This window comes from Pongo abelii, chromosome 2, assembly GCF_028885655.2.
Source record: "Pongo abelii isolate AG06213 chromosome 2, NHGRI_mPonAbe1-v2.0_pri, whole genome shotgun sequence".
In the NCBI taxonomy this organism is placed as follows: domain Eukaryota; kingdom Metazoa; phylum Chordata; class Mammalia; order Primates; family Hominidae; genus Pongo; species Pongo abelii.
In genome coordinates this window covers 205,268,156-205,290,580 of record NC_085928.1, presented here as the reverse complement: position 1 = coordinate 205,290,580, position 22,425 = coordinate 205,268,156, and the positions used below count along the sequence as shown (strand labels likewise).

Genomic DNA, 22,425 nt, shown 5'->3' with positions numbered 1-22,425 from the left:
TAAGTCCATTTTCTAAATGCATCAGAATCACCTCGGGACACTTTTAAAAATACAGAATCCTGGCCCCCACCCCAGCCTGTGGGCTCAGAATCTCCTGGGTAGGGCCTGGAGATCTGTATTTGGATGGAGCTACATAGGCAGGCTTGGGATTCACTGCTGTAAGAAATCCAGGAGTGCTCTCCTGCTGGTCTGTCAGACCCAGTTCAGGCATCCTGTCCTCTGGGTAACCTGCCGTGGGGAGCGCGACGCCTGGCTCATAGTGGGCGTTCAGGAACTGTTTGACTATGACTCTCCATCCAGGCTGTTCTGGCTGTGCTGATCTGGAAAAGACTGCCACATTCACCTTGCTCAAATGCTGCCTTTTTTTTTTTTCCTTTTTCTTTTTTTTTTTTTGAGATAGAGTTTTGCTCTGTCACCAGGCTGGAGTGCGGTGTTGTGGTCTCGGCTCACTGCAACCTCTGCCTCCCGGGTTCAAGCGATTCTCCTGTCTCAGCTTCCTGAGTAGCTGGACTACAGGCACCCACCACCACACCCAGCTAATTTTTGTATTTTTTAGTAGCGATGCGGTTTCACCATGTTGGCCAGGATAGTCTCGATCTCTTGACCTTATGATCCGCCTGCCTCAGCCTCCCAAAGTGCTAGGATTACAGGCATGAGCCACCGCACCCGGCCAGAATGCTGCCTTTATTGTATCGCTTCCATTCAGAACCTCCAGTGGCTTCTGGCTACCTGTCCTCCCAGGTCATTTCAATGTCCTAGACCCACAACAGTGGCTGAGCTTCCTGAGTTCTAGGACAAGCTGTTCCTTGTCATGGCGCTTTGCTTGCTCTGCTTCTGAGCATCTGTTGTCTCTCTGTCGAGTGCAGTCTCATGCTTGTAAAACTTAGATCAAGACTTATCCCTTCCATGTGCCTTTCCTGCCGGATCGGGTTTGACAGAATATACCATGAAACCCCCAAATAATGGTGGCTTAAACAAGGTTGAATTTATGGCTCATTTCAATGCAGTCCAGAGGTAGGCATTCCTGGCCTGGCATGGGGGCTTCGTGAAGTCACCAGGGTCCTCGGCTCCTTCCAGCTCTCTGTTTCACCCTCCCTGAGAGTGGCACTGTCTTCGTGGTCCAGGATGGCGGCTGGAGCTGGGGCCATCACATCTGTGTTGCTGGGTCGCATTTAGTCCAGTTTAGCCCAGTGCTGCTGTGTGTATTGTTTCGGGTCCAGTCTCATCACATGGTTCTACTCTACTGACTTCTGGGAAAATGATCACAGTGAACAGGCCTCAAGGCGCCTCTCATGCCTCCCCACCTTCCCCATGCTGGCCAGCTCTCTGCAGAGGCGGTGGGGCCCCCCAGCCACTGTTTGTACGGCCTCCATGGAGCACAGCAATATTGCGTCTTTGTGGTATTTCCCTTGTGCTATCAGCTCAAATGTTAATCGTTCAGAAAGACCTTCCCTGAATCTCTTTTCTAACGCAGCCCTCATGCCAGCCTTCATCTTTCCCATCACCTTGTGCATTTTTTTCTTTTTTTTTTTTTGAGATGGAGTCTCGTTCTGTCACCCAGGCTGGAGTGCAAGGGTGCGATCTTGGCTCGCTGCAACCTCCGCCTCTTTTCAAGCAATTCTCCTGCCTCAGCCTCCTGAGTAGCTGGGATTACAGGTGCCTGTCACTACACCCAGACAATTTTTGTATTTTTAGCAGAGATGGCGTTTCACTATGTTGGCCAGGCTGGTCATGAACTCCTGACCTCAGGTGATCCACCTGCCTTGGCCTCCCAAAGTTCTGGGATTGCAAGTGTGAGCCACTGCGCCCAGCCTTTTTTTTTTTTTTTTTTTTTTTTTTTTGAGACAGGGTTTCTGTCTGCCGCGCAGGCTAGAGTAGAGCACGGTGGTGTGATCACAGCTCACTGTAGCTTCAAACTCCTGGGCTTAGGGGATCCTCCTGCCTCAGCCTCCTGAGTAGCTAGGACTACAGGCATGTGCCTCCATGCACAGCTAATTTTTTTTTTAATTGTTTTGTAGAGATGGGATCTCACCTTCTTTCCCAGGCTGGTCTCAAACTAGTGATCCTCCTGCCCTAGCTTCCCAAAATGTTGGACTGCAGTTGTGAGCCAACACGCCTGGCTGTGCATTTCTTTTATAGCATGTATTCATTTTTTCATGTATTCATTTATCGGGTGTTGTTGAGTGCATATCCTGTGCCAGGCACTGTTCTAGGTACTTGTGAACAGCAGGGAACAGAACAAGTTTCTGCCTTCATGGAGCTTAAATTCTGGGGTTGCGGGGAATGTATAGGAGATGGATTTTTAACAAATAAATATAGAGTGAGTCAGATTGTGATCAGTTCTACAGAGAGAAAGAAAGCAGGCTGCAGAGATAGCAAGTGTGTGGTTGTCAGTGTGGGGAGTTGTTAGCCGTGGTGCACAGGTGGTCTGGGAAGGCTCCATGGATAAGGTGCCATTTGCGCAGAGCCTGAAGGAAGTGAGGGAGCCCCAGCCATCTGGGCGAGACTCCGTCTGAGGCACCTGCAAGTGTGTGGGTCTCAGGTTGGAGTGTGCTCTGCATGTTTGAGCAAGTAACTATCCTGTTAACTTGTTTGTAGTCTCTCTGTCTCCCTCCTGGAAGGTAATCTCCAGAAGGCAGAGACCTTACCTACCTTCGTCTATTGAGGCTTATGGGAACCCCATAGATGCCATCCTTATTTCTGGCCTGAGTTGGAAGTGATAGAGCTGGCAAGCAGTCTCTTAACCTGGGACACAAGAACTGGACAGACTTCTGGAGGCACAGACAGCTCTGGCAGCTGCTTGCCTCCTGCAGGGATGGGCAGGTTCTGCACAGGGAGATTCCGGAGAAGAGAAAGAGAGGTGGGGGCCGGGGCTGACTTGCCTCCCAAACTCACCCGTCAGATAAGTTTCTCCTCCTGCCTTAAGGAGGAGTTAGTGTGCAAGGAGGAGAGGAGGATGGGGCGGGGAGCTAGAGGCCGGAGTGTTTGTCCAGGAGAGCATCCTCCATATAGAAGCACAGAACAATGGAGAATGGGTGCTTCCTCTTTTTCCCATCAACACGATAGTCTCAGCACTGTTTCTGGCACATTCTATGTTCTCAATAAATATTTATAGTTGACTGACTAATAACTATAGTGATTCAACCCAGGATATCCTAGAAGGGTTCTCAGTGATCTGCCCCTTTTCCCTCACACCTCAGCCTCTTTCAGAGCCTGAGACTGGGTTGCTCCATTTCCTGGTGACAAGTTAAGAGGAAGAAGGAAACTGCACATCCCCCACGATCATCATCTGTTTTCTGTCACCATAACAATACCCGAGACTGGGTAATTTAGAAAAGGAAAGATATTTATTTAGCTTGAGGTTTTGGAGGCTGGGAAGTCCAAGAGCATGGTGACAGCTTCTGGGGAGGGAAGCAGAGGCATGCGGAAGGCGCACAGCGTGAGGGACGCCTGGCTTTATAACAGCCACTCTTGCTAACTCATCCAGTGCCGTGAGGAGAGTGAGAACTCGCTCCTTCCCAAGAGAAGTAACCCAGGCCAGGCATGAGTCCCTCTTAATGACTTCATCAGCTCATAAAAGTCCCACCTCCCAGCAACGTCACTGGGGCTCACATTTCCAACACATGAATTCCAAGGGACACCCTTTAAACCTTACCATCCACTTTACAGGTTGGGTTACCTTACAGGTTGGGTTACCAACAGGTTTACCCTGTCGGGTTCCAGGAGGAGCATGTGCCAAGGACTAGGAATGACTGGACAAATGTTAAAATGCAGTAGGGGATTCTCAGAGTTTCTTTGATTGCAAGAGCAAACCCGTGAGTGACTTGGAAAAGTTGAATACCTTAGCTCCTTGGTGGGGCTTGAGAGAAGCCTGGATGTGAGGACCTTGACCTTGATGCTGGCTGTCTCATTGATGAAGCTAATGACAAACAGGTGACCCTGGAAATGCAATGGATTTTCCAGCTTGTCACAGCAGCGGGCACCTTGCACCTGAATGAAACTTTTGAATAAGTTATGATGGTCTGGAAAAGAGGTGATCAAAGAAACGTGTCCTGAAGAGAGAGGCTCTTTGAAAAGATAGGCCGACATTTTATACGGCAGTGTTTAGAGAACAGTGCCCATTTTATCAAATGCATTTAACAGTGGCATTCTTTTAAATTGTAATATACTCTTGAAAACAGCTGTAGTAGTTTGTGTACCAATGTATGTTTCTTATGGAAAACTTTATAATCACAGATATATGGGGAATAACTTTGTACAGTATTGTATCGAATACAATAAACTCTGGAGAAGCCCGCAAGGATGTGTTGAAATTGATAAGGCAAAGCCTTGGGGTCATGATATAGATGAAATACACTGATCAATGGGGATTTATAAAATCTATGGGGGCCTCAATGCATGGATTAACTGCTTCAGCTTTGGGCATCAGTCATTCCGCATGACTTCCTGACTGTTCCTTGTTCCTGTAGGCCATATTTTAAAAAGATAGATAATTGCTTTTTTTTGCAATAAAAATTGAAATATAATTCATGTACCATAAAGCTCACCCATTTAATGTATACAATCCAGTGGTTTTTAGTGTATTCCCAAGGTTGTCCACCGATTCTAGATTCCCAAGATTGTACACCAAGGTTGACCACTGATTCTAGAATGCTTGTCACCTCAGAAACCCTGTATCCATTAGCGCCACTCTCCATCCTCCTGCCTCCCCCGTCCCTAGAGACTACAAATCAGCTTGCCGTCTGTATAAATGGGTTTCTTCTGAGTATTTACTACAAATGGGCTCAGCTAATATGTGGTCTTTTGTGTCTGGCTTCTTTTAGCCTAGTGTTTTTAGGGTTCATGTTGTAGCATTGCATTAATGCTTCACCCTTTTTTATGGTTGGATACTATTCCATCGTATGGATAAACCACATCATCCATTCATCAGTTGATGGACATTTGGGTTGTTTCTGCTTTGAGGCTATTATGAATAATGTTGCTGTGAACATTTACTTAGAAGTTTTTGTGTGGACGTATGTTTTCACATCACTGGGGTATAACCTAGCAGTGGAATCGTTAACTCTGTTTAACCTTTTGAGGAACTGCCAAACTCAGTAGCTATACCATTTTACATTCCCACCAGCAGTGTGTGGAGGTTCTGATTTCTCCACATCCTCACCAGCACTTGTAATCATCCATCTTTTCAATTACAGCTATTCTAGTGGGTGTGAAGTGGTATCTCATTTTAGTTTTGGTCTGCATTTCCCTAATGACAAATAATGAGATGATTACATGTTGCTAAGGACAACTACATACATGTATTTGGTATTTTTAAAATATATTTACCAAAATGCATTTTATTAGAAAAAAACAAAAAGCAATTACCTTGACTTTCCCCTCCTTACCTTGTAAGGTGTTACAACATCGCTAGAAATGGGCATATTCTGAGAACATGGTTTGGAAATTTCTGACGTGTACACTGATGTGCCTAAAGTCAGCAAGGGGATGTTTACTGGTATGAAGTCTTGATTAGGAGAATAATAGTAGCAACATTTGTTCAGTACTTTATTTATTTATTTATTTAGTGATGGAGTCTTGCTCTGTCATAGTAGCAACATTTGTTCCCCTCCCCTCCCCTCTTTACTTTTCTTTTCTTTTCCTTAATTTTCTTTTTCTTTTTCTTTTCTTTTTGAGATGGAGTCTTGCTTTGTCCCCCAGGCCAGAGTGCAGTGGTGTGATCTCAGCTCACTGCAACCTCCATGTCCCATGTCCCGGGTTCAAGCGATTCTCCTGCCTCAGCTCCCGAGTAGCTGGGATTACACAGGCTTGCGCCACCGTGCCCGGCTAACTCTTGTATTTTTAGTAGAGACAGGGTTTCACCATGTTGCCCAGGCTGGGCTCCAAGTCCTGACCTCAGGTGATCCGCCCGCCTCGGCCTCCCCAAATGCTGGGATTACAGGCGTGAGCCACCGCGTCCGGCCTGTTCAGGCCTTTAGAATGTATAAAAGTGCAGACGCCTCACTTGAGCATGGCTGAGGCTGGGGAAAGAGGTGTGGAATCCCTGAGGCTGAGAGCAGGTGGCTTACGGAGCTCCCAGAGCAGCAGGAGGCACTTCTGGACCCTGCTAGCAGCTGTGCCAAGGGGCTGCGGGTGTGGGGATGAGGGTTGGGCTGTAGCCCACCTCACAATCTGTCATCCGCCTGCTGATGACACCCCAAATAAATCCATTCAATCTGAACCAAAACTGCGCTTTCTGGGAGTGCAGCTTCCCTCTCACTCTGCTTCAGGGAGGGCTGCAGGTTCACCAAACATCGGAATGGGAAGGAAGCTCTGGGCGCAGTGCCCCCCGCCCAGCTGATACCCTGGGCCAGAAAGGGGCAGTGACTAAGTGCCACACCGAGCTGCCTTTAGAACCAGCCCAGGCAGCTCCTCTGCTGTTTGAGGGAGGTGTTAGCAGCAGCCCCGTCTTTTTCGGAAGGGTGGGTTGAGAGGCAGCCCACCCTAATACCCACAGTGGAGGTGGCAGGGCCTGTCGTCTTCGCCTATCCTGGGGGGCTTCGCCTCCCTGTCTCCCCCTGGACGGGACGGGAGGATGCAGTCCGACCTCCAGGAGGCAGAATCCGCGCGGTGTCCGGGGCTGGCTTTCCAGCCGCCCTGTGCCCGAGGCTGCCCAGGGGGGTCAGTGTTGCGGGAGCTGGACGGGGGCTGCGGTGCAGGCACAGGTTTTGTCCTGTGCTCCGGGATGTGCGCTGGAGGCCCTCGGCGGCTGCGGTCAGCACGGGGCCCCCGGTCTGGAGAGGAGGGGCCGCGGGCGTCGGGCGTTGGGCGGAGCTGGCCCCTCCTCCGCGGCGCGGTCCCTCCCCTGCCCGGGGCCGACACACGGGCCGAGTGCAGTGCCCCGCGCGGCCGCTTGGGGGCGCCGCTGCACCGCGTCTGCGCGCCCGACCCCCGGCCTGCGAGGTGAGCACGGCTGCAGCCCCCGAAGCCTGAGGCTCCCGCGGGGTGTTTTTTTCCTCCTCTAGCCCCGCCCTCCCTTGTTTCGAAAGCACTGAAATGAAAGGCAGTCGGCGGGGCTGTGGCGGGCTGTCATTTCCTTCCTGGGCCGCTGGTAAACCGGCTTTGATGAGCCCTTTGGACAAGGCGGGGCCGAGCCGCTGGGACGGGCGATCCGGCAGCACAGTCGGAGGGAGGATGCATGGGGGAGGCCCGTCGCTCCTGCCTGGTCCTCCCCGGGGCCGCAGCCACATCCTTTCCAGTCCGCCTGGTCCCCGTCACACCCGGCGGGCCTCCGCAGCCAGTGTGGGAAACGTGTCTGTTGGAGCCACGTGGTGGGGGTGGCCCGCGGTATCCTGGCGCTGGTGGGGAGTTTGGCAAAAGACCGGAGGCTGCCAGAGGCCGGCTCCGGGGGGCGCCCTGGTGCTGGGGCTGTCCCTGGCGCTGGCCTGGAGCCCGGCGTCCTTAATTGCGGGAAGGACTCGGATGCCACCTTACAGGCCTGTCCCACGCGACTGTCCCCGCGGTGAGATGAGGGCTTCCCAGGCCTGTACCTGGGGCAGGAGGCCTCTCCCTGGGAGGAGGAGCCCGGCTGCCTGCTTGCTGGAAGGGCCGCCTGGCGGGGCCCGAAGGCCTCCCTGCTGCCCTTCCTCACACCCTTCCCATCCAGAGCTCTTGTTTTTCGCCCTGGGACCACTCACACCGTCGTGTGGGTTGTGGAAGACAAGTCAAAATGACCAGGGCAACATCATGTCCCACGCCTTACCCGCAAGCCACAGGGACCTTGACTTCACGGCTCTGACCCCAAGAGGCAACTCTACTTGCCTGTTCTGAGCAGTGGAGCCAGGCCTCATCAGCTGACAGAAAGCCTGCTGTTAAGTTAATGTGTTTTAAATTAAAGCCATTTGTTTTATTTATTAGGGCGATGACTGTTAAGCAGCCCCGATTAAGCCATCCTCTGCTTGTGGGACTAGTCTCCCAGAGGCTGGCCCTTGCGGTCCTGCTCAGGCAGGCCTGGGGATAGCACAGGTGTGCTGCTCAGATGACAGATGAAATGAGGCAGCTCACAGCCTGGCACATGGCAGGTGCTTGGTCAATGGTGGCTGCTAATAATGGTACCGGAACAGGTGTGTTGGGAGCTGACACCCTGCCGTTGTCACTCTAGAAAGCACATACCTGTTTATTCACCATGCTGATACCGTTGATTCAGTTGGAGGGCAGTGCAGCTAGCTTGCAAAACAGCTTTCTGCCCAGGTTTATTTCCGGTGTCCCTGTGTTCTGCAAGTCTTCAGTTCTCCAAACTACGGTGTTGTTTTCTTCTCTGACACTCCTCCCTCCCCCACCTCTTGGCAATATATTGTTTGCCTCTCTCTGAAAGCACAGGACACCTTAGCCTTATTTGATGTTCAGAGGCATCCACACTTTCTTTTTCCTGCTGGAAGGAAGAGGCTCATCTTCATCACATCCCTTCCCCACAGGCCCTAGCCCTGCCTGGCCCTGGGCAGAGGCTCTGCAATGCTAACCGGCCTGTGCTCTGGAGTGGGAGCTGCTGCTTGTCAGGATGATGAAGCCTTTGTAGTCTTGTGTAGATGACAGAGTCACCTCTATGAACGTTCCTTAGTTTCTCGAAGGTTCCAATTCAAATTTGTTTATAGTAAATGGTGCACAATTACACAATTTTTGATCAAATTTTGATGTTTTGTTTCCTTCTTAATGGTTTTTGATGTGTTTTCTTGGTCTGATTACACACACTAACTGTTTCTAGTCATTTTTGGGCATCAGCCGAGTGTAAGCTGTAAATGACTTAAAAAGGCCGGGCCTCTGGGGAGACGCTCATGAATCCACATAACCCCACAGACTCCCAGAGCCTGCTCCTATGCCTGGCTGCCACGCTGTCCCCCGAGTGGGGTCTCTGGCCTCACCCTCTGTTGCTCTTGCCTCGTTGAAGGCTGTGAGGTGGCCCTGCTTTTGCCAGAGCATCACAGCAGCCCAGGATGGGAGCTTTGTATGACCACTCAAGTGGCCAGGCTCCCTGAGTCCTGGTCAGGGTGGGATTCTGCAGGGGCTTCATAGGCTCAGCAGGTGGATTTGTCAGTCTGAAAAACCTGCACAAGATCAGGCATAGTGCAGGCTTTGCTTAGGGTACCCTCGGCCACCTGCTCTCTAGGAGGTAGGAAGACACAGGGTCGAGGATTGTGGGTGTGCCGGGGCTGCTTTGTGAGGATGGAGAGGCTGGCTGGGGGGCAGGGAGCTTGGAGGATATACATCCATGGTACATGGGTAGGAGGTGACCTGCCCACCTTAGAGATGAGGGAACTCAGGCAGCTGGAGCCACAGACTGGCTCTGTCCTCTGTCCCTGGCAGGAGAGTCATCACCAGAAGATGGGGCAGAGGGGAGCGGCTGGGGTGGGGCGGCCTGGCTGGGTGAGTATGTGGCTCTCTGGGTTGGCAGAGAGTCAGCAGTAGCCAGGACTCCGGAGCACGAGCCACAGGGAGAGCTGGGGGGGCCTGTGCCGGCCCAGCCAGGATGTACCTGGCTGCCATGGTGATCCACCTGGCTGGACTGCCTGAGGTTGCGGCCACTTCCCATCTCTGGGACTTTGCTCAGGGGCTTCTTCCCCGGATCACCCATTCCTCCCATCTTCATCTGATTAACTCGCCTTTCATGATGAAGCTCGGACGGTGCCAGTTATGTGGGGACCCACCTCTCACCTCCACCCTGGTGAGCCCCTTTCCCCTGGCTCCTGCCGAGCTGACACTGGCCCTTCTGCCAGCTGCTGGGGGGTGAGGGCTGTCTTATTTCATTCTGTGTCTCCAGGATGTAGTGGCGCACGGCCTGGCGTGGGTGAGCCTGCATAGGCTCGCACACTGGAGGAGCTGGATGCCAGCACGGTGGGCAGCGGGGTGTGAGTGCAGCCGTGGAAGGCCGGGGTGGGATGGCTGGGCACCGGTGCCCGTCAGATGTCCTGTGCACATGCTGCTCAGACCTGCAGGACATGGCGTCCTTGGCCGCGTACAGAGGCCTCAAGCTTGTAAAGAAGGCTTCCCGGTCCCTCTTGTCATGCGTTCTCCTGCAGAAAGTCATCCAGCCTGACACTAGCTATGAAGTGTCAGTGGTGTTTTGGGTTTTGGAACTGTCCCCCTTGCATTACCATGAAGAAATGCTGATGCTGGCCCTTGGGAGGTACAAGGGGCGTCACTTGTCTCCCTCACCTGAGAGCCCTGGGGAGGTTGCTTGGTCTGCCTAGAGCCCCGGCTGGCAGGCAGTGCCCTGGGCAAGCTCTTCAGCCTGCACCTGCCCCTGGGCGCTCACTTCAGCTGGAGTGTGGTGGACAGAGTCCTGCCCAGATGTTATTGATCCTGAGTTCTGGGTCTTCCTCTGACCCTGGCTTCCATTAGCAAGGCCTTCTGATGTCTTTGCCTCAGTTTCTCATCCATAAGAGGAGTGGGGACGCTCTGGCTCTGAGTAACAGTCTGTTCTCTTCCGAGTGTGTGTAAACAGTGCTGGGGGCTTACAGAGCTCATGCCCTTTCCAGACCCCATCCTGAATGTGCGGGTGAGAGGTTGCAGGGCATGAGGAGGCTGCTCTTCCCCTCTTTCTGGGATAATCCCTGGAATGACCCTGGGCAAAGCTGCCGTGCTGACTTTCCTTCCGTCCTCTGGGAGGTACTGGTTCATTTCTCGGGCCCTGCCCTGTGCGAGGCCGCACTTCAGGCCTGCGGAGCATGAGGGCGAGAGGCATGGAATGACCAGAGGTGTCTCAGGTTTATCATCACCATCAATGAGCCACAGCTGCCACCATTGCAAGATTTCCCCTAGGTGGCAGGCACCATGCTGGATCCTGCTTTTCCTCCTTCATTTAACCTTGGAGCAGTCGGGCCTGTGAGGGGTAGCTAGTCTCCCCTAGGAAGAGGCTGCACAGATGAGCTTGCTCGGAGCCGTGATTGGAGTCCGGCTTGCTGATTCTTCAGCACTCTGCCCGATGCCTGTTGATTTTGGCGGTTTGTTCTTGTCCCTCCAAAGCCAAGAATGCTCTGTGAGAGCTGGGGCCCCGCCAGAAGGGTTCCCACAGTGCCCCTGTGCCTGCTGCTGGCTGGGTGGCCTCTTCCCCTGGTCAGCTGGGTGGCACAGAACAGGGGAATCCCAGGGCTGCCCGGGGTGGACCTTCCCTCCTTCCTCTAGGAGCTGCCCATAGAACAGCAGGGAGCCTCTTTCTAGGAGGTAGGATTTACAGGCTGAGATGTTGGAGCCCCACCTCCCTCATTTAGCTGCAGAAGAGGTCTGGGTTGGAGGGAGTCCAGTCTCTGGTCCTGGACTTGAGTCTATTCATGTTATCCATGAGAAAACTGGGGCCCAGAGAGGCCAAGCAACTTGCTCAGGGCCACACAGCTGCTCAGTGGACAAGGGAGACTGGGAGCAGCTCTCCTGTGCCGTCTCTGGTTCCCTGCACCCATGGTCTCCCGTGTGTTCGGAAGCCAGTGCTATGCTGTGCTTGCTCTGTGCGCTGGTTTGTCTTCTGTTTTGGTTCCTAGCCTGACACAGCTTTTGGATCTCACCCACTTGTGACTCCCTGCAGTCGCCTGTGTTTTGTGGACAATGAAAGGCTTTGCTCCACGTCCACTGATCAGCTGCTCCAGAAGGAAGCTTTGCGGCCTCCTCAGCTGCAGGCCCAGAGTCACGGCTCCCTCCATCCCATTGCCTGGCCCTGCTCAGCCCACTTGGATGGAGCTGAGTCCCCAGCCCGACTGGGTCCTGCTGGGGGCTGAGCCCGTGGGTGCGAGCCGTGTGGGGTAGGGAACCCCGCCGCTGTCTCCTGCCTGGCTCTGCACTCCTGCAGCCCCGGTCCTGCCGTGACTGTCACAGGGATCTCCGGGCCTGGGCAGCAGCTCCCTGTTGTGCGAGCATGGTACTCGGAAACCGCCTTTTCTGCTGGTTTAGTCTGACTCAAGCTCCTTGCTGAGGGACTGCATTCCCTCTGCAAACCTATGGCCTTATGGGTCTTTCTGATGCTGCTGCTATCCCCTGCTCTGTCCCCAGTGCTGGTGAATTTCCCAGCCTGGGGCGGTTGGGGATAGGGTCCGAGTCTGACTTCTTTCTCCTTCCTGCGCAGCTGGTGTAGGAATGGGTGTGTGTCTCTTGAATGAGTATGGTGTTGGCTACAGATGGGCCGCTTTAGATCCTGGCTCTACCTCATCTTTCTGGGAGGTGGGGGGTAGTTGTTTACATTCTCTGAACCACTTCCTCTCTGTAGCAGGGGCCCAGTCATATCACCTGCCCCAAAACATTGGTGTGGGGGCGACGTTAAGTGACTGAATGTGCATAGCGCACCTGTTTGTGCTTGACGCGTGCTAGGTGGACCCTTAGGCACTGCCCTGGCCCCGTGAAGGCCCTGCAGGTCTGTGTCCCGCCCTTGGCGGCTGTGCCCAGCTTTAGCATGCCACCTCATGGTCCTGCTCAGTGGCTCACCTGTTCACCCTGTGTCAGGTCCCAGTCTGGCACAGGTGGCTGCCCCTGAATCTGGGCCTTGCAAGCCTGTTGCCTGGATGCCCAGGTTCCAGATGCTCGAGTTCGCCTTGGGAAACAAAAGCAGTTTTGGCACAGAGATCCCGCAGCCTACAGACTTAATTATGCCCCGTGGACGTGCTGAGCAAGAGTGAGAGGGTGTCTGAGCCTGCAGAGGCCTCCATGTGACGCCATGTGGCCCCCAGTTTCCTTACAGTGGAAAAGGAACAAGCTTCCGGCTCAGGGAAGGCCTTCCCAGGAGCAGATGGTACTTTGGACATCACCCGTCGGGCTTCGAGCCTGCGTCCTGTGGTTGGGAGGGTGAGGGGCATGTTGTTTCTGCTGCTGACCCCAGTTTCAGGGCAAATTTAACCTGTGGTCGTGCAGGGTGGGGCTTTGGTCCCAGGCCCTGGGGCTGAGGCCCTGGAGAACCCGCCAGGCCTGGGCAGTCACTGCTGACGTCTGTGGCCAGAGTCTCCAAGCGCTGAGGGCCCCCTGGGGCCTGATTTATGGGGGTCTTTGGGGGACTTGTTCCAGCCTGGAAATGTGAGAGGGAAATCTCTCCACCCCGGTGGGGGTGCTCCCTGGTGCAGAGCTGGGCAGCGGGCACCCCCTGACTTGTCTGAGAGCACCGTTTCCCTCTGGTGTTACCCTTTAAAACTCACTTCAGGGAAGAGTGATTGGCTACATAGTTGAATTTGCTGAGCAGCGTTTGCAGAGGATGCAAACTGCCAAGTAGGCTGGCCCTGCTTACTGGTCTCTTCTTTGGACTCACTGAGTGGCTTTCGCTTTGATCAGAAATGTGAACGGGCCAGGCGCGGTGGCTCACGCCTGTAATCCTAGAACTTTGGGAGGCCGAGGTGGGCGGATCCGCTAAGGTCAGGAGTTCGAGACCAGCCTGGCCAACGTAGTGAAACCCCGTCTCTACTAAAAATACAAAAATTGGCCGGGTGTGGTGGTGGGTGCCTGTAGTCCCAGCTGCTCGAGAGGCTGAGGCAGGAGAATTGCCTGAACCCAGGAGGCAGAGGTTGCAGTGAACCGAGATCATAACACTACACTCCAGCCTGGGAGACAAGAACTCCTTCTCAAAAAAAAAAAAAAAAAAAAAAAATGTGAGCAGTTGAAGTTTTTAGGACTGATGTGGCTCTCAGAGAGTTGGGAGACATTTTAAGGCAAATGCAAAATGAAAACATTTCTTTTACTTAAGGCTCTGTCTTAAGCAGGGGCCTTGGGAAATGAAACGGGATCTTGCTGCTTCGCCTCCTGATTTCTGGAGCTGTTGACTTCTCAGCCTTTTTCTGTGACATGTACAGCATCTGGACCTGATTTACAGGAGTCTTTGGGGGATTTGTTCCAGCCTGGAAATATGAGAGGGAAATCTCACTGCTCCAGGAGAGGAGTCAGTGCTTAGGGCAGCCTTCCCTGGGCCTCGGGGAGAGGGAGGATCTGAGAAAGGGGCAGGAGAAAGTGCTTGAAGAAAAGCGGGCAGCTGGGGTGCAGTGCCTGGGCTCCATGGAGAGCCCTTTGTGACTTGCTTCTCCAGGTAGTGGAAAGCTGTAAATCTCATTCAACAAACCGTCTTCATTTCCCACGTTCCCTTGAGCCCTTGTCTCTTGCAGGACTAATTTGGATAGAGCAGGGGAATTTTGTTCTCTACTCATGTTACTGAATAGGGGACCCACCTGCGGTGGCGTATGCCATAAACACCTCCCCGCCTGCCTTGCTGCCCTGTCTCCAGCTTATTGTTCGTATCACTGTAGCATACGTTATAGTCATATTTCTTTTGTAACCTGAGCTGTGAGTTTGTTTTTTCGCACAATAAATAACACCACAGTGAATCTCTCTCTCTCTCTCTGTGTGTGTGTGTGTGTGTGTGTGTGTGTGGTTTTTTTTCTTCTTTTGAATTGTTCCCAGGAACCTTCCTTGATTCTCCACAAGAAACACTTCCCAGTCCTATGTGGTCCTGTTCCCACAAATTAACACATGTGAAGATCAGGTCTATCAGGGCTGCTCCTCAGCGCCCACTCTCTTGCCTCTTCATTATAAAGAATTTTTCCTGCTAATTTATATTACACAGGCCCACGTTTCGCCTCTCATGGTATATTTTTTAGATGTTAAAAAATTTTATTCTGAAACAAGCCAAAACAGAAAAATGAAAACAAAAAAAGTAACAGATACCTTTGTTTCTACTGTGTAAGTTAAATAGGTGCTAACATTTTTCTCTATTTGCTTAAGATTCTTTTTTTAAGGAAATAAAATATTATAGACGTAGCTAAAGCTCACTCTATTTCTTCTCCATCCTACTCCCTCCAGAGGTATTTACTGTCACAAATAAGAAGTTGGTGTGTTTTGTGCAATTTGTATGTTTTTAATTTTTACCACATATGTATGCCTAAAATATATATGTATTACTGCTTTGTATGTTTTCAGCAGTTATGTAAACACTCTTATTTATCCATTTGACATTTCATTGTGAGTATGAGATTTCATAGCATTATGATTTTGAGATTTATCTTTGCTGATACATGGAAGTCTTGCCTGGTCATTTTAATTGCTGTGTAGTATTTTATTGTGGGTGGATCTCCGTTTACTCGTTTGCCTTCTGAGAGATGGCTGGGCGGTTCCCCTGTTTTGTCACTCCTGCTGTGAACACCCAGGCACACAATGTGCTTGAGGCTCTCCAGGGTCACGCCTGGAAGGGGCTGCTCGGTCCTGGGGTGTGTGCATCTTCTGCTTTGCAGGACCCTGGTGAGCTCCCCTCCGGGTGGCTGTTCCCCTTCCCATTCCACGTTCTCTTGAGCACTTGGCGGAGACTCCCTTTTATTGGTGTGGGTCTTGCCGCCTTTGAGGCGGGAGGTAGAGGCTTGGGGGCAACTTTGGAAATAGGATAGGAGGGAAACTTTGAGAGCAGACCTGAGTGGCTTCTTCATGCCACCTCAGACTTCCTGGCTGTGCAGACACTGGGGCCAACCTTCCAAGAGCGTTCAGAGTCTCTGTGGAGGGTAGAGAGGAGGGTGCCTCCAGCTGCAGGCGGAGGTCCTCACTGAAGTCTGGACCCGGTGCTCAGCGCAGCTTCACGGGCGTCTGTCCTGGCCTCGCTTCCTTCATGGACAGGTGCAGGGCTGTATGAGAAGGGCCGGGGGCCTGGCTTCTGGGCTGGCTTCTGTAGGGACTTGCTGCCTAACCTGTGGATACCCCCTTTCCACCTGGCTGGGCCCCGCCTTCCCTGTCAGAAACACATGGGGTCACATCAGTGATTTGGGTGACCGCTTAGTTCTACCCATATTGGTCATCCACTTGATGTTTGCAGTTAGCAAGTGGTCTCTGCTTTTCCTAACCATGGTCTGCTAGGCCTGAGCCTTGGGGAACCAGCAGGTGTGGTGGAGGTGGAGGACCTGCCCGCAGGGCAGCAGGGGCCTCGGGCGAGGATGACTTGGCTGTTTCCTTCCTGCAGCTGTGCTCAGTGAGATGGTCTGTGCTTTCATGTAGCTTGAGGGAGTCCTCAGATCCCAGGGCCGTCTGGCCAGTGCACATTTATGCCGACAGAGGGAAGCCTAGGTTGGTCCTTGTGGGTCATTCACAAAAGCCAGAGGCAAACGAGTGCTGCTTTGAGATGAGCATTTTTAAGATCCATGTAACCCTGTCCAGTATTGCTGCTATCTGAAGCCATCATTCAGCCTGGGCACCTACTATGTGCCAGGTGCTGTCCTGGGAACTTGGGTGTATCAATGAACAGAAGAGACAGAACAGGTGAAAAGTCCCTGCCTTGTAGCGCTTACATCCTGGCAGGAGGAGGACTAGATGAGCCGTTAAAATGTCTCGTTTGCTGCCTGGGAGACAGTGAAGTAGGGGTTCCTAAAGGGTTAGGTTTCTTTTCGTTTCTTTGTTCCATGAAAAGCAGATGAATAAATCATATAGTATGTTAGCAGGTGAGTACATTATACCGTGTGTCAGCAGGAGAAGAGGACCAGGAGTATGGGGGTGGTTGCAGTGGTTTTTTTTTTCTTTTTTTTTTTGAGATGGAGTTGCACTCTTGCCACCCAGGCTGGAGTGCAGTGGCGTTATCTCTGCTCACTGCAACCTCTGCCTCCTGGGTTCAAGTGATTCTCCTGCCTCAGCCTCCCAAGTAGCTGGAATTATAGGCATGTGCCACCACGCCCAGCTAATTTTTGTATTTTTAGTAGAGACGGGGTTTCACCACGTTGGCCAGGCTGGCTCAAACTCCTGACTTCAGGTGATCCATCCGCCTCGGCCTCTGAAAGTTCTGGGATTACAGGTGTGAGCCACCACGCCCGGCCAGTTGCAGTTTTTAATTGGATGGGCAGGGAAGCTGTCACTGAAAGGTGACATTGAGTGAAGACCTGAAGGAAAGAAGTTGCTGGCTGGGCAGCCCTGGGGAGGAGCATCTGGGCGGCAGGCGTGAGGGGCTGCTGTGTCGGAGGCTCAGTGCCGTGGCCTGGGTGAGCGCAGTGGACATCAGTGCCAGAGCTAGCAGGAGGAGGGCAGCTCCCAGCCTGCATCAGAGTGAGGATTCCAGCTTTGACTGGGTCAGAGGAGGAGGGCTCTGGCCTCTGTGTGGAGAGGAGAATGCTGGGGAGACCCTTAGGAGGCCATCACCCTGGCCCCGGGGAGAGAGGATGGTGCTTGGCCTGGGGAAGCTGTGGCGGTGGTGGGCGGTGGAGGGATTCTGGATTCATCAGGAAAGGGCTGCTACTAGGTTGGGATGTTGAGGTTTTCTCCACTAGAGTTTATTTATGCGTGGACTTGAAGTCTGTGGCATCAAGAGGGCTACAGACCACACGTTTATCTCTTTTGACAGCGCTTGGGTTTGTAGTGAGCAGGCTCAGTGGGAGCTGTGCAATGAAGGAGTCAAATAGGACAAGTGAAGCGAGGGCAACCCTCGTGCCTGAAAGGTTGAGTGTGTTCTGGAATCGGCGAGACCTGGGCTGAAATCTGGGCTTTGACCATCGACCGAGTCACCCTGGGCAGGGACCTTCCCCTCTCTGGCCACGACTGCCTCTTTTCCATGGGGCATGGTGATGGCGAGGATGAGATGAGCTCATGTCCATCTACGTTGCTGCCTGACACGTTTCCTTTCTTTGTGATCCCATGAAGAGCAGGGGCCAGTGTGCCATGTGCCTGTCACGTGCCATGTGCCTGGTGTGAGCCACGTGGCCATTGTGCGCTGATGTGAGCCGTATGCCTCTGATGTGAGCCCTATGCCTGTTTTATACAGCATGGTGGTGCTTAGAGAAGTGCCCGATCCTGAACATTGCCTGGTGGGTGTAACCTTTTGAAGTTACAGGAAGGGATTTAGTGAGAGGCTTTGGATGAGACATTAGGTGAATTAGGTGAGTAGGTTCTGACGTCAGGTGGGGAAATCAGCGTGTTGAACTCCCCCTGGCTGCTGGTGCCGCACTTGGCCTTTTAAACAGTGTCTCACCCACAGAAGGAGGCGATGGATGTGACAGTGCATCTAAAATTCCGTCTGCATTTCCTCCCTGCATTTTCCCAGTGTCCTAGAGCTGTCTGCAGTATTACCTACTTAACGTATATTTTAATTTGGCTCCTGTATTAGTCCATTTTCACGCTGCTGATAAAGACATACCCGAGACTGGGTAATTTATACAGGAAAAAGGAGTTTGTTTTTTGAGACAGAGTCTCGCTCTGTCCCCCAGGCTGGAGTACAGTGGCGCAATCTTGGCTCACTGCAATCTCCTCCCTCCGAGTTCAAGCGATTCTCCTGCCTCAGCCTTCCAAGTAGCTGGGATTACAGGTGCCTGCCACAATGCTCAGCTAATTTTTGTGTTTTCTTAGTAGAGACGGCATTTTACCCTGTTGGCCAGGCTGGTCTCAAACTCCTGACCTCAGGTGATCCACCCGCCTTGGCCTCCCAAAGTGCTGGGATTACAGCTGTGAGCCACTGCACCTGGCCAAGGAAAAAGGACATTTTAATGGACTTACAGTTCCATGTGGCTGGGGAAATCTCACAATCATAGTGGAAGGCAAGGAGGAGCGAGTCATGTCTTACATGGATGGCAGCAGGCAAAAAAAGAAGGGAAACTCCCGTCTTTTGTTGTGTCGTTGTTGTGCAGGGAAGCGGGAGCTGTGCAGGTAAACTCCTCGTTACGGAACCATCAGATCTCATGAGACTTACTCACTTTCACAGGAACTGCACGAGAAAGACCTGCCCGCACAATTCAGTTACCTCCCACTGGGTCCCTCCCACAACACGTGGGAATTCAAGATGAGATTTGGGGAGAGACACAGCCAAACCATATCAACTCCTTTTTCTTCTTCTTTTCTCCTTAGCGCCTCCTGAGGTAGTATCTGTTGAAGTCAAAGTTCTAAAGCTTTTTTCTTAGTACTTTGCACAACAATATAAGCCTGTAAGTATTAAAGTGGTTGGTCTGTGTGCCTGCAGGACTCCCTTTTGCACCCCTCTGGATGTGTGTGTACCAATCTCAGGGAGCACCGGATGAGCGGCTTTGTGAAACCCAGGAGAGCAGGCAGCCTTGGAAAGCGGCTGATAAGGTTTGGCTGTGTCCCCACCCAAATCTCACCTCAAATTGTAATCCCCACGTGTCGGAGGAAGGGCCTGGTGCGAGGTGACTGGACCACGGGGGCGGGACTTCCTCCCTGCTGTTTCTCGTGAGAGTCAGTGAGCTCTCAGGAGACTGCGGTTTGAAAGTGTGTAGCGCTTCCTCCTTCTCTCTCTCTGTCCTGCCGCACTATGGTAAGATGTGTCCCCTCCGCCATGATTGTGTGTTTCCTGAGGCCTCCCCAGCCATGCAGAACTGTGAGTCCATCAAACCTCTTTTCCTTATAAATCACCAAGTCTTGGGTCGTTCTTTATGGCAGTGTCAGAACAGACGAATACATCAGCTGAGCCTGCCGGGGTCGGAGGGTTCGAGCCTGGCAGGGCTGTGTGGGGATCATGGCTCTCCTCCTTGGGCTCCAGCTGTGTCCCCAACCCAGAGAGTCAGGAAGGAGTTGGGGGCCCAGCCGGAACTGGGGTTCAATGCCAGTTTCAAGAGAGGCTGGCCCCTAGAGGAAGCTGTGCACGAGGGTGGGGTGCGGGAGATGGGGACGAGCCTCCCGGCCCAGGCCACCTTCCTGCCTGTGTGACAGAATCTGGCTCAGTACCTCCTTTGGGTGTTACCCCTGGTAAAACTGCAGTGTTCTTTGGAGGTCATAGGTCATGGGATGGTTCCCACATGAAAAAAGGACAAATCGAGGAATCTGGCTAAGAAGCACTCACAGCCCTCCCACCGCTCGGCTTGGTGAATACGTGGATTGTGATCGCCCACCCTCAGATTTCACAGTGAAATCCTGGAACTGCCGTTCGCTCTCTTCTCCCATCTCATCTCCTTCCTCTCTTTCCCTCGCTGTCATACCTCTTCCCCTCCTTTTTGGGGTGGAACACGTTATTTTGTAGAAAAACAGCTTCTACTGTCAGGAAAATTTAGTATTAAATGTCAAAAAGCAAAACATGATTTATAGAAAAGGTGAATTAAGGAATGCTTCTACCCGCTGTGCAAGGATTATTTCAAAAAAGTTCACTCAAAGTGTTCTTCAGTGAGTGCCAGAAACAGATGGTGAGTGACTCCGTGCATTTGTTTTTACAAATGCCTGCTCAGTGTGGAGAGACAGAAATTGGGACCAGGAGGCTGGAGTGGCAGGTGCCAAGTAGCGAGTGGCGCCGGGGAGGGCGTGCCACCTCCTGGGGCCCGGCTGGGAGTCTGGGACTGGCTCTCTCGCTGTGGCTATGGGGGGCTGGATAGACCGTGTTAAAGAAATCATGGATTTATGCTTGTGGAACCCCTCAACGTGTATCACGGTGTCTGGAAGGCCATGTGGCCACATTGTAACGTCACTGTTGGCTGGTCACGAACACACAGAGAGTCCAGAGGATAGCACAGACCCCTGCTCACCCCCACCTCTCCTTTAGAGCTGCCTTGCGGTTTATTCCTCATCAGCCTGGAGGGGTGTCTGGGGCTCACCCCCGCTGCCTCTGCTCACTCCTCTTTCCTCTCATCTTTCCCCTAAGTCTTGCTCTCCCTCCAGGGACATGGCTCCATCCTGCTGGTTTGCCATAGTTCCTCATGGTCATCCTGGAAATTCATCTGGAAGGCCCGGGTGTTTGAAGGTCCACAAGGTGACGTACCTACAAGACAGACACACTGTGTATTGCTGTGCTAACACGGTCTTCGTTCCTGTATCTGCTTGCCAAAGACCCTCTTGCCATTGGAGGTGAGGAAGACACGAGCAGGGTGAGGGGAAGGAGAACAGGTCTGGCCCCACTTGGCACAGAGAGGGCACTGGATCCTTTGCCCAGGTCTTCTTTCTTCCAGTCGTGACAGCCTTGTCTTCCTGGGGACCGATGCTTGATTGTTGCTCTGTTAGGAGCGCCTGAGTCAAAAGCAAACTGAGATTTTGAAAGAGAGAAGGGGTTTATTGTAGCCATTTATCTCTCTTCATTATAGGCAAGAAAAAACCTGGTGTAAACACAAGCGTGCTAGATGGGGAAGGAGGCGAAGAGAATAAATCAGCAGGTGTGTGTGTGGTTGTGTTGTCTTCTGTATTAGACCATTTTTGCGTTGCTATAAAGAGATACCCGAGATTGTGTAATTTATTTTAAAAAGAGGTGTAATTGGCTCATGGTTCTGCAGGCTGTAGAGAAGGGTGGTGCCAGCGCCTGCTTCTAGGGGAGGCCTTAAGAAGCTTCCGGTCATGGCGGAAGGTGATGGGGAAGCAGGCACATCACAGAGTGAGAGCAGGGGCAGGAGAGAGTGGAGGCGGGTGGAGGTGCCACACACTTCTACAACCGGATCTGCCGTGAACGGCCTGAGCGAGAGCTAACTCACATCCAAGGGGATGGTGCTAAACCATTCATGAAGGATCCGCCGCCATGATTCCGTACCTCCCACCAGGCCCCACGTCCAGCATTGCGGATCACACTTCAGCATGAGATTTGGAGGGGACACACGTATCCTCTCTGCCTCTTCCCACTCCCACGTGAGGCAAACACCCATAGTTCCTTCTGCTGCCACTCAAATTAAATGGTTTCTGGACCCCTTGCCTCCTTGGGACACTCTAGAACAGGTGTGTCCAGTCTTTTGGCTTCCCTGGGCCACACTGGAAGAAGACGAATTGGGCTAGGTGCGGTGGCTTGCACCTGTAATCCCAGCACTTTGGGAGGCCGAGGTGGGCCGAATCACTTGCAGGAGTTCAAGACCAACCTGGCCAATATGGTGAAACCCCATCTCTACTAAAAATACAAAATTAGCTGGGCGTGGTGGCACGTGCCTGTAATCCCAGCTACTCAGGAGGCTGAGGCAGGAGAATCGCTTGAACCCGGGAGGCAGAGATTGCAGCAAGCCGAAATCACGCCACTGCACTCCAGCCTGGGTGACAGAGCAAGACTCCGTCTCAAAAAAAAAAAAAAAAAAAAAAAAAGAAGAATTATCTTGGGGTACACATAAGGCTGAAGTGCAATGGTGCGATCTTGGCTCACTGCAACCTCCGCCTCCCAGGTTCAAGCAATTCTCCTGCCTCAGCCTCCCGAGTAGCTGGGATTACAGGCATGTGCCACCACACCCGGCTAATTTTGTATTTTTAGTGGAGACGGGGGTTTCTCCATGTTGGTCAGGCTGGTCTCGAACTCCTGACCTCAGGTGATCCGCCCACCTTGGCCCAAAGTGCTGGGATTCCAGGCGTGAGCCACTGTGCCCGGCTGGGAGTGTTTTTTTTTTGTTTTTATTGCTTTTCTGTTTTTTGGGGGTTTTTTTGAGATGGAGTCTTGCTCTGTGGCCCAGGCTGGAGTGCAGTGGTGCGATCTCGGCTCACTGCAAGCTCCGCCCCCTGGGTTCACGCCATTCTCCTGCCTCAGCCTCCCGAGTAGCTGGGACAGATGCCTGCCACTATGCCCGGCTAATTTTTTGTATA

The 22,425-nt window shown here is 52.5% G+C and overlaps 1 protein-coding gene and 1 long non-coding RNA gene across 3 annotated transcripts in view; one reads left to right on the top strand and one right to left on the bottom strand.

Annotated features, from left to right (window-relative positions):
• Nucleotides 1-22,425, top strand: part of XXYLT1 (xyloside xylosyltransferase 1) — a 195,708-nt gene that overhangs the window by 4,292 nt on the left and 168,991 nt on the right. The gene's annotated exons all lie outside the window — the stretch shown is intronic.
• LOC129058287 (uncharacterized) lies at nt 3,327-4,638 on the bottom strand. Its single transcript, XR_008523368.1, has 3 exons — nt 4,548-4,638; nt 3,842-3,990; nt 3,327-3,514 (listed from the first exon to the last, which is right to left on the bottom strand). It is a non-coding gene; the product is annotated as an uncharacterized LOC129058287 (long non-coding RNA).